The following is a 13,973-nucleotide window of genomic DNA, read 5'->3' on the forward strand; positions in this document are numbered from 1 at the left end:
GCACGTTACTGCTGATGAAGAGAAGACCATACTGGAAGTCACATAACTGTGACAGTGTTAGCAGTGTCACCAGTCATGTTGCAATCCTAAAGTAAAAGAACATGCAATTAAATGTTGACATTAAAAACTCTGTTATAACAAACTAAATTTAAAAATGCCCATCTCTTCTTTTGGATTTTCCCCAAATGCATAGCCTGCTACAGATGTTCATATGATTCCTTTCACAGCAGTCATTCCGGTTTAATTAAATATCAGCACTTGCTGACAAAAATATCTTTATTCTGTAGGCACATGAGAATACAGCAGAAACCAAAACTTTATATAGCAAAGGTCATGGTAAGGAGTTTTTCAGAAAGTTCCTGAGCGAGTGAGGCTGGTTTTCTGTGTTTTTTGTCACATTTGCAAATTTCCTTAGGGGATAAGAGGACTGCCTCCGCTCATCTGCTGCGGTGTTGGCATTGTTCACTGCGTAATGGGGAGCTAGAGTATCCATCTAGTCCCTGCTTTCAGCATAAGTTTTGGGGAACTGCAAAGGGACTGAAGTATTTTGGGTGAAACATGAGTAATCTCATCACTGGTAGAGACTAGAATTTGCAGTTGTTTGTCAGGCACTGACTGGTTTTTGTGTCCAGGAGTTCCTGAATTTGTTCAAGTTCAGAGGTCTCAGTAAAGTGGATTTTCTTTCAATACACTCTAGGAGAAAATCAAACTGTCTGAAAAGATGTAAGCAATCTGAATTTGAGAAGTTCTTTGTAATGCACATAATGAAACATGTTTAAGTTTTCTTGGCCATTTGCTATTCTTTTCCACTCCTTTCTCATCCCTTTCTCTGCCACTAGTTTCTATAATAAATTTTAGGTAGAGTTATGAACACCAAGTTTTTCCTTTTATAACCTCTGCTATTACTGTCTTGTTGCCAGATACCTTGAAAATTAGCCAGAAACTCAATTGTTTGATGGCTGTGTTCACTTGTTGAGACCTGCTTATTTTTATGCAGAGTTCTTATATTTAGACTTTGGAACATTTGAATTCTGCAAATTGTTGAAGCCTAGAGATGGTTCCTGTTTACTGTTTCAGGCATCCTTGCTATGTTATATAATAAAGCAAACATTCTATTTCACTTGCTAAAAGCATTAAATACTGCTTTACTTGGATAGCACTATCAGTAAGTAGTTTATGTCAACCTGTAGCAAAACATTTCTGGGGCCCTTGAAGGTGACTGGAAATAGTCAGCGTGGCTCTACTAAGGGTCAGTCATGCTTGACCAACCTGACTGACTTCTGTCAAATGACTACCAGGTCTTCAGCTGAAGGGAGAGCAGTGGATGTTTTTGTACTTTGACCTTAGCAAGGCTTTTTTACAGTGTTGCACAGAATACTCCTATTTACATTCTGAATGGGAGGATGACTAGACAAGTGGAAACTGGTTGAAGAGTCATCTCAAAGGGTGGCTGATGGTTCATACTCTGCCTGGGCAGCAGTTACAGCTGGAGCTCCTCAAGGGTGTGCTGTGACCTACTCTTTTTTTAATGCCTTTATTAATGACCTGGAGGAGGAGGTGGAACGCACCTTCATCAGGTATGTGGTGGACACAGAACTGGGTAGCTTAAAGGCAGGGTGGCCATCCAGAAGTACTCGGAAAGACTAGAGGAGTGGGCCCATAGGAATCTTACGAAGTTCAACAAGGGCACATGCAGAGTCCTGCTTCCAGGATTGGTAACCCTCCTGCAGTGCTACAGACTGGTTGGATTGTAGCTCTGCTTAGAAGGACCTGGTTCTGGTGAACAGTAGGTTGAATACAAGTCAGCAGTTTACCCTGCTAGTGATGAAAACAGCCAGCTTTATTCCTCTTTAGCTGGCGTTTGTTCCAGATGTTCCCAGACTGCATCTGTAATACTGTATCCAGTTTTGCTCCCGTTGTCTCTACCCCCAACAAGAACATTGATAAACTTGGGGCAAGTCCACCAAGATGGTCAGGGAGCTGGAGTACGTGACCTGTGAGGGCATGCTGAGAGCCTTTCGTGTCCTTGCTTACCCTGGAGAAGAGATACTTAGGAGGGACCCAGTAGCAACTATCTGGTATATATAAGGATGGATACCAAGAAGATGGAGCTGATCTCTTTACTGAGATGCACAGTGAGAAAACAAGAGACAGTTGAAAAATTTTTACTGTAAGGATGATTAAGAGGTTATAGGAGCTAACCTGTCAGCCTCTGTGGAGGTTTTCAAGACCTGAGTGGATAAAGCCCTAAGCAACTGGGACTAAGTTAAACATGGACTACACTTTGAGAAGGAAGTTGAACTGGATGACCTCGTAGGTCCCCTCCACTCTGAATCATTCTTTGAAGAATCACTCATGGCAGGGACCTAAGTAGCCAAAATAATCTTATTTGGAAACTTGGTTCCTTGTGTGAGTGGCATTTATTTCTACTGCTCCTAAATAAAGTAGCTTGGACATAATCATTTGCTCTTGTTGACTGTTTTTTATATTAAGCATTGATTACTTGAAATCTGCCTATTGAGTAAGCATTGAATAAGCAAGGTAAATTCATTTGAATAAGCTCTTGTCATCTAAGAAAGAAAGGAAAAATACTTTCTCGGTGTTGAAAAAGAAGTTTTAGAACTTTATAGTGATCAATATGTCTTGTCTCTCACTTGCTGTCACCCATTATTCTGAACCTTGTAGTAAAACAAAGCAATTTGTACAACATTCGTTGGTTGAAGTTACTGGGGGGAGGAGGGGAAGAAAGACATTGGAAAAGGAAGCTAAATCTCAGTTTCTCTGAGATTGGTTCACTTCCCTCTTTGCCCAGGCCTATGAAAAGAAGCTGTTATCTTGGATGCTACATGTAGACCTATCCAAAATGGAGAAGGCTTTAGTCACGTTCATGCTGCAGAAATTACATACTGGTATATCTAGGCATGGTGGGTTTAACTGTGATAGCCCTTCTCATGTGTTTGTGAGAAAAGCAACTTTGCTTCTTGTAACCAAGATAATTTTGGTGAATAGTCAGGTGTGTTTCTGCTTTTCCTTTTAAAGAAATCTGTAGTGACTAGGAACAGGTTTCTTTGTTATGGTTTCTGTGCTTTAGAATAAGTTTGAATCTCAACTTCTAGTCTTTCTTTTCCTTTGAGTCCAGGATCTGGATATATTCTTGTAAATGATTGCATTAGTATGCCAGACTTTTCCATCCTCTCTCTACTTAAACGTGCATGCATATGCATAAGTATATGCAGACTCTCTCTATGTCACATAGTTGTACATATTCCTGGTTTGGGAATGGATTTGCTGACACGTCTGTGAAGGTGGTATGTATTGATAGTGGGAGTTTTTTGGCAAGTAGTGGCCATCGAATGGTGTAGCTTAGATCACTTCATACTTCTGTCTCTAACAAGTGAAAGGCATTCCTATGATCTTTTGCTGCATTACCTTAGACAAGCAGGAACTTCTTCACTAACTTGGCCACTTCCAGTGGTTTATATATTTTATTAGTTCCAGTCTAGAAGTTTCTATAGCTCAAGAACTGCTTAATAGCTTCTATTGAATATTGTGTTGAACTAGGAGAGAAATTGGTCAATTCTTCCATCTTGCTACTTTCAGACTCACAGGCTCTTCTGCTTTATTCATCCCTAATATACAAGGAAGAGTCTCTAAAGCGAATCTTTATCAGAAGGACAAAGATCTGGAAGAAATTTGACTTTTGTACTACGTTCAAGGTAAGACTTTCAAAATTGTCCATGATCAGATGACAAAAAGCATGAATACTGAGGCTTGCAAAACGATACTATTTCTGAGTTCTTGGCTTCTTGCATATTCTACTATTCCTACAGAATGTTATGAATATTTATTAAATATTAAATACTTCTGCATAATTCTGTGGAAATACACTAATGATCAGAGGCATATAAGCTAGCTGTGGCTGTGTTCCTTAACTAAAACAGTGCAGTAGGTTGCTACATGTAACTAATGTTTACTGTGCAAAGCTGTCTTTTGGGTAGCATAGGTGTTCCCACTTCTAAGACTGATACACTAAGCTGCATGATGTAAGATGGAATGTCTTACTACATTGGCAGTGTCTTAGTAACTCTTTCTGGCTTACTTAAGGTTCTGTGCTGAGCTCGTAATTTCTCTGTGAATGCAATATTACAGCTCTTGAGTGACATTTCCAGTCAATTTCAAAATATCAGGAAATGTGAGTTGGAGGGCAAGTTTGCTGCATTTTGGAAGGAGTGGTAGATGCATTTCTTTCAGTAAAGCCATAACTTCAAGCACCTGTACAGTTGTCATCTGTCTGCAAGTTAGAGCACCAATCAAGTGGTAGGAGCCATTGACACCATTCAGCAGCGTGATACCATTGCCTTCAGCTTCCATGCACAGTTTAACAGAATGTTTAATAATATTTATTGTGTCGTTCCTGTACCACCCCCAGGGAAGAGTGGAGGATATAAGGACTAGGGGGATAAAGCCTGTAGCAGACAAAGTGGAAATCCCTCCAGTGGGACCAGTCTTGGGGAGGATGTTGATGGACTGTCCTGTTGACTGGGCTGGCATCGTGTTCATGGCACTCAAAGGGAGGAACTGAAAAAGTGGCTCAGAAGAATGGAGAGGCACGTAGCTATCCCTTGCAGAGATGGTATTTTGTGTAAGAAGGGGAGTACAAGGCCGTAGTATCCAGCCATAGAACAGATGGTGGAGATGTTTACATGGAGTCACTCAGAAGGATGTAGGAGATGTTTTGGGGACTGCAAAGTACAAGTAGCACTTAATGTAGGCAGCTGGTTGCCTAATGCTAGCTCTTCAGTTTGGGGCAGGGGGGAGACCTACTGAAATTGGCACTCATTGTGCTGAATTCAGCACTTATTTGAAGGCTCAGATCAGCAGTCTTCTATTCATGTACCTATTCCTAATTTGTTGTGACTGTGTGGTTCTGTGTTTTATGTAGTAGGTTTTACTGAATTATCTGTGTAATCCCCAAGCTGAATGTCTATTTTTCTTTTTGAACTGCTAAATTCATCAGATTCTCTCAGTTGTCATTCTGCAAAAGCCTGAATACTTGGGTATTCCTTTGTGAGCCTTGATTTTTTTTTTTTTTTTTATGGATACCTAGTTTAATCCAGGGAGTTTGTTAAACCTAGTATAGAATGCACACAGGTTAAACTTTACATGTAGTGAAGTGGTAAGACTGACATGCGAGCTTTGGAAGATATAAGTAGTTTTAAAATATCTTGACATGTTGCCTCTCTAAATGGGATGACAGAGTAGTGTGTCTGCCCCCGTGCTACAATTAATGTGTTCTTTTATGCATCTTTGTGCTAAGATGTTCCCATCACCATTCAGTCCAGCAAGGGCATGTCTTGCAGCCAACAGTGTACAGGAGCAGTAACCTTTGGAGATGGTGTCTTAATCTGTCTTATCCAAATTTGCCTGCAGCTGATGTCTGACCTGATGAATAGCATAAAGTGAATATTGAATTATTAACATGCTTGCTTCCCGGAATCCTTTTTGCTGTCAAGTCCGTGTAGACCTATCATGACTGCATTGACTGCCTGTAATGCCCTTAAGCACCCTCTCTAATATTGATTTCTTGAAAACTGGCATGGTCTTCTTGCATGTGAGTTTTAACATTCTTATTGATAAAATTGCCCTTTGAATTTTTGCAGGTATAGTTCGACACGTATTGTGATACTTGCATAGTGGCAAAATTAAAACAGTTTTTACTCAATAGGTATATTTGAAATTTCAGCATTGAAATATATATTGCAAATCGAGAGAGTTTAAACTGTACTGATTAAAAGGGAGTCAAACTGATTTATTGTGAAACTGAAGTTGCAGTACTAATTGGACAAAACTTTGAGTATTTAAGCTTGCAAGTTGCCAGATGGCTGCTTCTTGCCAAGTACTCCTCTGTTTAGATGACAAGTGAAGCAGTTCAGATAGCCTCAATGCAGACACCTGAAAAAGATTCCATGTGTCCAGGCAACGATACTGGAGACTGCTGCCAGAAAAAAAGGTAATGGAAATTTGCTTCACTCTGCAGTTCCTAGAGATAGTGATTTTTTTTAATTAGACTTCAGACTTTTTCTTAAAATGTTTCTCTAGCTTGATGGAGAAGTAGAGCATGCTGTAAAAGTGCAGGGGGGAGTACTGGGTTCTCTGAAGTAGTCTGACAAGCCATCTGTGATCTGAAACCTAACTTTCTGTAACATACTGTGGATCAGCTAGTATGTATCGTGATTACAGGTATATTGATCCTGTTACAGTATGGCAGTGTATCATTACATATCATGTTGGATCAGCTGTGTCTCTTAAACATTTGTTTATAATGCCTTAAAATGTTTTGAGATATGTCTTATTTGAAATGAACCAAATCAGTTCAACTGGGTTGATTTAGGAAGATGATAAACCTGTGTTAGCAATAAGGGAGCAACTTTCTAAGCAAATAGACCCTCTCAGAATTTTTAAGATGTCTTTACATTTCTAAGTGCTGGTTCTCTTCATACTAATACAGTACTGTTACTGAAGTAACTTTGCTAATAGGTAGAAAAAATTTCTTAACATGGAAGAGACTAAGGAAAAAAATATGTTCTAAAACTGTAATTGAAGTATAAAAATAACTATGTATTTTACCAATTCCTATTTGGAGGCTTCAGTTCCTGTATTATTTAAATTAGATCTTTTGGAAGATTGCGTGTGTGTAGGCTGTTAGTTGACATAACAGATGCTCGAATTTTCTCTTTCCAAGTTGTGTGCTTTGCAGTAAACATTAAAATGCCTATAGCATAGTAAGTGTTAATATTTGGCAGCTTGTAATACTGGTGTTCTTATGTTACTGATTTGAATGTGCTGGTGATTTTATTATGGTGTTGAATGACTTTTTTTTGCATTTAATTTAACTCCTTTTATGTATAAACCTAGCAAGTGGTAACATGGCTAAAAAAGCCACAAATAGATCCAAGTGGTTAAGTAGTGTGGCAGAGAATTTGTCTCCTGTAACTGTCTGCACAGGTACATCAGCAATGTCCAAGGTTTGTTTTTTTTAATCTGCTGTGATGGCTCAGTTTTAATTAATTTGTATCTGAAGACTTACTCTTAGAAGAGGAGGGAAGAGTAAGAACCTTAGTTGCGTTCTTGGAGAGAGGGAAAGCCCTTTCCCTAATCATCAGCATCACTTATGTATCACGTGTAAAGCAATAAAAACACTCTTGCTATCCCTTATAAACTCAATAAAACTTGTTTTCTGTCGTTGTCAAACATATGAATATTAGAGAATTCTTACTGTATTTTCTGTACCTGGTGCTAACTGAAATGCTGTAATTTTGACCTTTTTGCTCATTTTTCACTCCACTTTTTGGAGTTTAAATACATTCTACATTTTGGATATACTTGTGGTCCCACTCAAGGTTGTGTGTATTATACATGTAAGATAGGGGAAAATGTGATTAGTTGACATGCATATATTGTAATGGCTTAATTTCCCTGATAGACAAAATGGGCTGGTGTTGTGCCTTTGAGAATCCCGCATGGGATATTTGCTCTAAATGCAGGATCTGTACAGAAAGACATGTTGTAGAAACAGGGTTTAAGCGTTTTTCTGTCAGGAGCAGCAGAAGTATAAGATGTGATATTGAAGATAAAAAACTCCTTATTGGCTTCAATGGTAGTAGCAAGACTTCATTCAAAACCTGACTTGTTCTAAATGGATTGCTAGCCACTAGATGCTAGGGTAAGCTTCTCCACGTAGATAAAAACTTTTAGTTTAACTTTTGGGAACTCTAGCTGTTAACTGGCTTAAAAATCACTGAACACTGTTTAGAGAAGAATTAGTCAAGATAGCCTTCTGCAGAGAATCTGTTCTTCCCCTTTTGTGAGCATTTCCTACAAAAGACAATGATTTCAATCCTTGGAAGACTATCAGACTTCCAGACTATATCCTACAGCTAGAGCATCTTAAAATTTTGGAGCTCAGTCACCTTTGCCATCTTAGCAAGTCTTGAAGTCTGTAACAATGGAGTTTCTTTGTTATCCAAATGCACATACTTGCTACAGAATTAACCAATCTAAAATCTGTTGCTTTCTCGGATTTTCCTAACAACTGCTTGTATAAGAGTTCTTTATGGTCTTACACTTAAGATGTTTTCTTGAAAGGCTTAGTAAGAAAGGGGCTAAGCCCTTTCTACTGCGTAATCAACAGAGAAAGTTTCTGTTTGCAAGATTACTTCTGAATTTGAATAATACTGGAGTTTGCTAACACCTTGCTCTCTTCCCGGGGAAAGGAATGGCAAACTCTGAATGCTCTGTAATACTGCTATAGTAGCTAGAGTGGATGAGACAGTTCACTTCTGTGTGAAGTGAGGTGTGCTTTAGGGACATGCTGGTTTGGCCCAGAGGACTTCTGAGTAGATGTGCCCTGTCATGTTACCAGATGACAAGTGTGGTGGATTGTTTCTCAGAACATTTAAGCAGTGCTCAGGCTGTGATTTCTGCTTGTTTTAAGCAGATGGATATTTACAAAATCTAAGTAATCCACCTGGAGTGACTGTATTTTTTTAAACATTGATTTAAAGGCGAGATGTTCAGAGGCAACACATGGACAGATGGTTGCAAACTGACTCATTAGCTATTGCTGCTGAGGTGTTCTAGCTAGTAAGATGATAATAAATTTACCTCATGGGGAAACACCATTAGGAATGTGCTCAAAAGACAGGCACTTCAGTAATAGTAAACATGATCTTATGTTGTCCATGCAAATCTCTCTGATGTGTCTGAGCTGGAATTTTGAATCCCCATCAGGAAGATGGATGTTTGTACGCTCTGCCCTTTGCATTAAGAAAAAAGAAACAGAAACCCATGCAGAATATAAACACATCTTCCTCAGTCTGCAACTCCTGGATTGCTGTGGAAGGCATATCTAGAACTTTACTTACACTATAGCCATAATGTAAGATATGATAAAAGCTAGTTAGAGACTTTTGCACGCTCTTCTCTAGAAAGTCCTAGGAGTCTCAATAAGCATGTTTGTTCGAAGTAGAAGTCCTCTGCTTACAGTCCTTCTTTGTAGTTTTAATTGAGATTTTTTTTTTTGTGAAAGAACACTAGCACATAAACGCAGTACATTTTAACTCTTGAAGATACTCTCTTCTCCTTAGTTCAGCTAAAGATCAGGTAACTGAAAATGAAAAAGTTGTGTGCTTGGATATTTTTACTGAAGCATGTTAGATGGCCTTTCTCTTCAGCATTCCTGAAACTGGGTGTTTGAAAACCTGTCCAGCATAACTGATTGAGAGATGACTCCATATTTCTGTGCTTGAGTTATGCTAAGCATAACTCTGATATCGTACAGGAGAACGGAGGAGTAAGTGCTTGCCAGCGATCTCCCAGTAGGCAAATATAGATTGTATACATGCATTCTGAATTCTAGTAAGGCTGGCTTTTGGTATTCCTTCATCTTCTGCTTGTATAATTCAACAGAGTTGGAGTTACTCATCAGCTAGATGAGCAGTCTCTGCTTCAGGCATTCACTTGTACCAGCGTAGCTATCTGTGTGGCTGAGCAGCAGACATTAGCATGGAAACAGGAACGAGCTGCTGGGAGCAAATATTGCTTGAGCTACCACTGCTGCCAAGACATCTACATAGCCATAATGTGAATTTACTGATCTAAGGCTTACCTAAAAGAGAATTACAGAGAATTTAGGAATTAAAGAGGTGCCTTACAAATATGTATTAAAGATAGATCTGCAAGAAAAAGTTCAGAATAGCTTTTGTAACTGCTTTCTAGATGTATCAAAAGGCAGCTTTCTGATGCTGTAGCTTAAGTCCACCATGTGCAAGGTGATATTTAAAAGTATGGACCTGGTTAGAATGCTAAGCCCGTAGTATTATCAAGCTTTTAGACTAGTGTAAAATACTAGTCTAATAGCGTGTACCTGTTGGAAATTCAGCCTTGAATAATTCAAATTACTAACTTGCAATAAAAGTTTGAACTGCAAACTTCAAACTGCTGAACTAAACTTTCACCAGAATCCCAAGTAAATTTATTTCAAGGGATTTACCTTTTTAAGAAACCCTGGGTGTTACTTCTAAAATGCAGTGGAAAGATACCGTTGCACTTTTTACAAAACCATAATACTAGATCAACTGCTTCAAAAAGGATAGAGCACTTAAATTACTTCATAGAGTTTTTAGTTTCGAACTTTTGTTCAGTCTCCTATTATGCTGAAATAATGAACATCTTAATGCAGCTTCCACATTTGAAGAGGGGGGAAAAAAAACAACAAAACCCCACGCCCACAAAAACACAAATCAGGGCTTTGCCCAGTCTTGGTTGATTCACAATGTTTTTTTATAGAACCAAGAACCACTTAGCAAATGCAGAGTGAATTTGTTATCCTTTTATTACAAAAGGATGAACAACTTTCTCCTTAGGGTGAAAGTTGTACATTGTCTCAAGTAATTACACAGAAATTAACTCCTGTTTTAGTTTGGGCTTTGTCATACATGTAGACCAAGGAAGAACTACTGTGTGAACTTGCAGCACAGCTAGCGTGGTCCCATGCTATGTGCTCTTATAGTTCTGGAAAAATCAGGTAACCTAATGAATGCATCTTTTAGGAGAGGATGTTATCTTACGTTTACCGTATGTTGGGAACATGCAATTGGGAGGTTGCAGTGTACTAGCTAACCTGTGGTAAGCTTACACTATTGCTCTTTTCCTTCTCCCTCCTAGTCTCTTTTACTTCTGCAAAATCATTTACCATCTTCTGCGTGAACCAGTTTACAATTCTGGGGGATGATATTGGCAGTGGTGGTATTGTGATGTCATAAGGTCAATTATGACAGATTATAGCTCTTTCTGTTGATGTTCAGGGAGTGGGTTGGTTTGTTTGTTTACTTGTTTTAAAGCAGCAATGATTTGGTTACCCATAAAAGGTCAGAGTCGGTCGTAGCTGGTTGTGGAGCAGAATAAAGCCAGTGTTTTTCTGGCGCTTCCCTGACCAGACTCTGGGAACTTGCAAAGGAATGGATATTGTAGTGGGTTTTGTTTGTTTTAAATAGTAGGATTCAGCTTGAGTATCATCAGTGCTTTGCCACCGGGGTTAAGTAGTATGTATTTAATCATCAGGAAGACCAGCATTTGATGCCTACCCTTCTGTAAAATAACATGGTAGGATTCTTTGCATTTCTCTAGACTGCATAATTTTTTTCATGTGCTTACTATTGAATATTGGGTTTAGTTCTTCAGCAGTGGCTTACTTATGATGGCTTTGGCTGCATAGTCTTTCCCTTCTGAAGAAAATACTGTAAACTTGGTCAAATTCAAATTCTTTATTAGCCAAGGAATATTTAAGTTGTGCTCAATTAATAACTACTCTACTGTAGAGTACTGGTGTCTTAGTAGCAAAAATTATAAAAGTTTACTGAACTTCATCCTACTCAAATATTAAGTGTTTACATATCCCAAAGATTTAAGGAGCCCAAATAAAATGCCTAATACATCTTGTAATTTCATTAAACCATTAATAGGAAGCATTCAGCTTTATTCTTGTGATGTAATTATGGATAAAACCATTTTATTTGTGTATGTGAGCATTTTCTACTCACAAATTATTGAGGGCTGGATATGATAGCTGGTTATCCCAAAGCTGCATCATGAATCTAAGTGATTTTTCCTATGGAAAAAAAATTGTGCAGCTTATTTGGAGAAGTAAGAGTCACTACTGTGCAGAAGTAAGTAGGAGTAATGTCCCCTCTTTGTGCAGCGTTCAGTGGTGGAGTATGTATCTTAAGATATTTTTGTGTTTCAAGACACTAAATACCTGCATTTTCTTACTTTTGAGAATTAGTGTAGACAGAATTTGGGTGAATAGGAGTGTATTCTGGGGTAAGATGCTCTTAGACCAAAATATCTACCTTTGAATCTGCCCTACTGTAAGCAACCTGTCTCCGGGCTGGAAGTCACCCTTGTCTAATGAATGCTCTCACATCCTCTGTAGACTAGAAGAATTTGGGAGGGGTCAAGCTTCTTGCTTCTGGGAAGCATAATGCTTGTCTTCTGGTCTGCTTTTGTGAGTCAGCCACTTCCAAAGGCTGTTGGAGTAGCATCAGAAGAACTGAGGCTCCTGAGCACTTCGTCACGCAAGCACCCTGTACCCTCATAGTTAAGGGCATCTTCAGAAGGTGGGAGGCAGTGCTCGAGAGTTGCGTTCTGGTCACACATTCTGTGTTCATGCCCTAGTCACTGTGTATTTAAGAAGAGGGAATTAAGCTATTGTGTGCAACTTTGTGAATCTGTGCTGCTTGTGGTGGTTTGGTTTTTTTTTTTTTTTTTCCTGAAGTCCTTGGATGTGGAAACAACTTTTTTTACTGATGAGCTTTTTAACTTTTTTGGGAGGGCTTTTGCCATGTAGTCCAATACAATGATCTACGATACTTGCTGTCTAGTTCTTTCAAAATACCTTTTCAGAGTCCATTAATGATTTAGTGGATGCTGCTTAAGGTGTAGTTTCACAATACTCTGAGCAAATCTGAATCGGCAGCAGCTGCTGGTTCTGCGTTTCTGGTGTTGGCACTTGTCCGATCCTGCATTTCCAAAGCTGCTTCGGAGAGCTCAAGTGGCAGAAAATAATTGACTTTTTCTGGCTTAGTTTGATTCGTTGAACCATCTATCCTGTTGTGGTGCCTAAAAAGAGAGAATGTTGGAGAAAATACAGGGCTTGCAGCAGTGTAATGTTACAGGCATAAAACTTACTGAACCTCTACAATTCTTCTTCAAACAGTAGCAAAGTATTCCTTCTTTTGAGCAATTTCTTGCTTGTGACACTTTTTTGATAGCTGAAAAGCACTATTTAGCATTTGGAAGAGGCAAGCCGTAACGATATGTCATAGCTCCATTCTTCGATCAGCGGGCTTAAAGTTAAGGTCTGCAGTATGTCCCCTTTTATCCCTTGTTCAGCTCATCAGAGTGCTGTAATCAGTTTAAAATCATCAGTGTTACAATAAGGCTTGTATTTCCCTCATGCCCCAGAGAAAGCTGGCTGTTATCCAGAATTCTTCCCACGATAGTTCCTTCTACCAGTGTACTGTCATGGTAACTTTTGTAAGGTGCAGTGGTTTATAAGATTAAATATGTAGTCCCTGATCCATGAAGGAATTCGGGCATTTGCATCCTGTTCAAAACAATGGGTAGATGCCTAGATGCTTTTGTAGATACACACATCTGAATTGTTAGCTATCTGCTACTTTTACATCTTAAGCTGAATTTATCGTTAATTTTATAGAAACTACTTTTAAAGAAATGTCATGATTCTTATTTCGGAGGAGCTGAAATACTTTTGCGACTGAAGCTTATTGCTTTTGTTTTACACTTCTGTGCGTTTTTACATCTAAGCAAGCAGAATAAAGAGCTTGCAAATCATACATGCTGCACTTGGTGGGTTTAAGTCTCATCAAACACTCATGGAGTGTACTCTGTCATTTGAGCAGGTGAATAAAATTAAGCAAATAGCACTGTTACGTTAGCAGGCATGCAAAAGCTATTCCTTCTGTTACTGAATTTAGGGACTTGAATGCCAGGGAATAGACTAGATTACTTTTTAAGTGCTAGTCTGTGCTGGTGAAGGAAGTAGGAAAAAAAATAAATCTGATTCTTTGTTAGCATGAATCTTTATTATGGTGTTTAGAGAGTGTACCGAAAGGTCTTTTGACATCCAGGCGTAGCTTTAGTTCAAGCACTTCTATTTAATCATGAAAAAATTCATGTACAAATCTGTTGTAAACAATCAGGAGTAGCTAACTATTTTCTTTGTTTCTTTCTAGGAAATACCAAAATAAAGCAGATGTTGTGTCCTGTACTGTTATCTCAAGGTTTTGCAAGTCATTCTGTTATGTGCTTCTTGGCAGCAGGAATGTAAACTAATTCTTTCAGGACTGAACTAGAACCTTGACAAGGTTGCAATTACAGGTAAGAACAAATTC

At 38.7% G+C, this 13,973-nt stretch overlaps 1 protein-coding gene across 16 annotated transcripts in view; it reads left to right on the forward strand.

The window, feature by feature from the left end:
• The window catches only part of PPM1B (protein phosphatase, Mg2+/Mn2+ dependent 1B), a 64,139-nt gene that overhangs the window by 12,948 nt on the left and 37,218 nt on the right, over nucleotides 1–13,973 (forward strand). For 13 of the 16 annotated variants that reach the window (XM_082306087.1, XM_082306086.1, XM_082306084.1 and 10 more), the window contains exon 2: nucleotides 13,815–13,959. The exons of 1 other annotated variant lie outside the window; for it this stretch is intronic. The gene's annotated coding sequence lies outside the window, so the exon portion shown is untranslated. Of the gene's footprint in view, nucleotides 1–3,600; nucleotides 3,717–5,912; nucleotides 6,011–13,814; nucleotides 13,960–13,973 lie in introns of all 16 variants that reach the window. 2 more of the 16 variants (XM_082306081.1, XM_082306080.1) reach the window with 2 other exon arrangements.

The sequence above is a fragment of the Platalea leucorodia genome, assembly GCF_965183815.1.
Source record: "Platalea leucorodia genome assembly, chromosome: 3".
NCBI classification, from domain to species: domain Eukaryota; kingdom Metazoa; phylum Chordata; class Aves; order Pelecaniformes; family Threskiornithidae; genus Platalea; species Platalea leucorodia.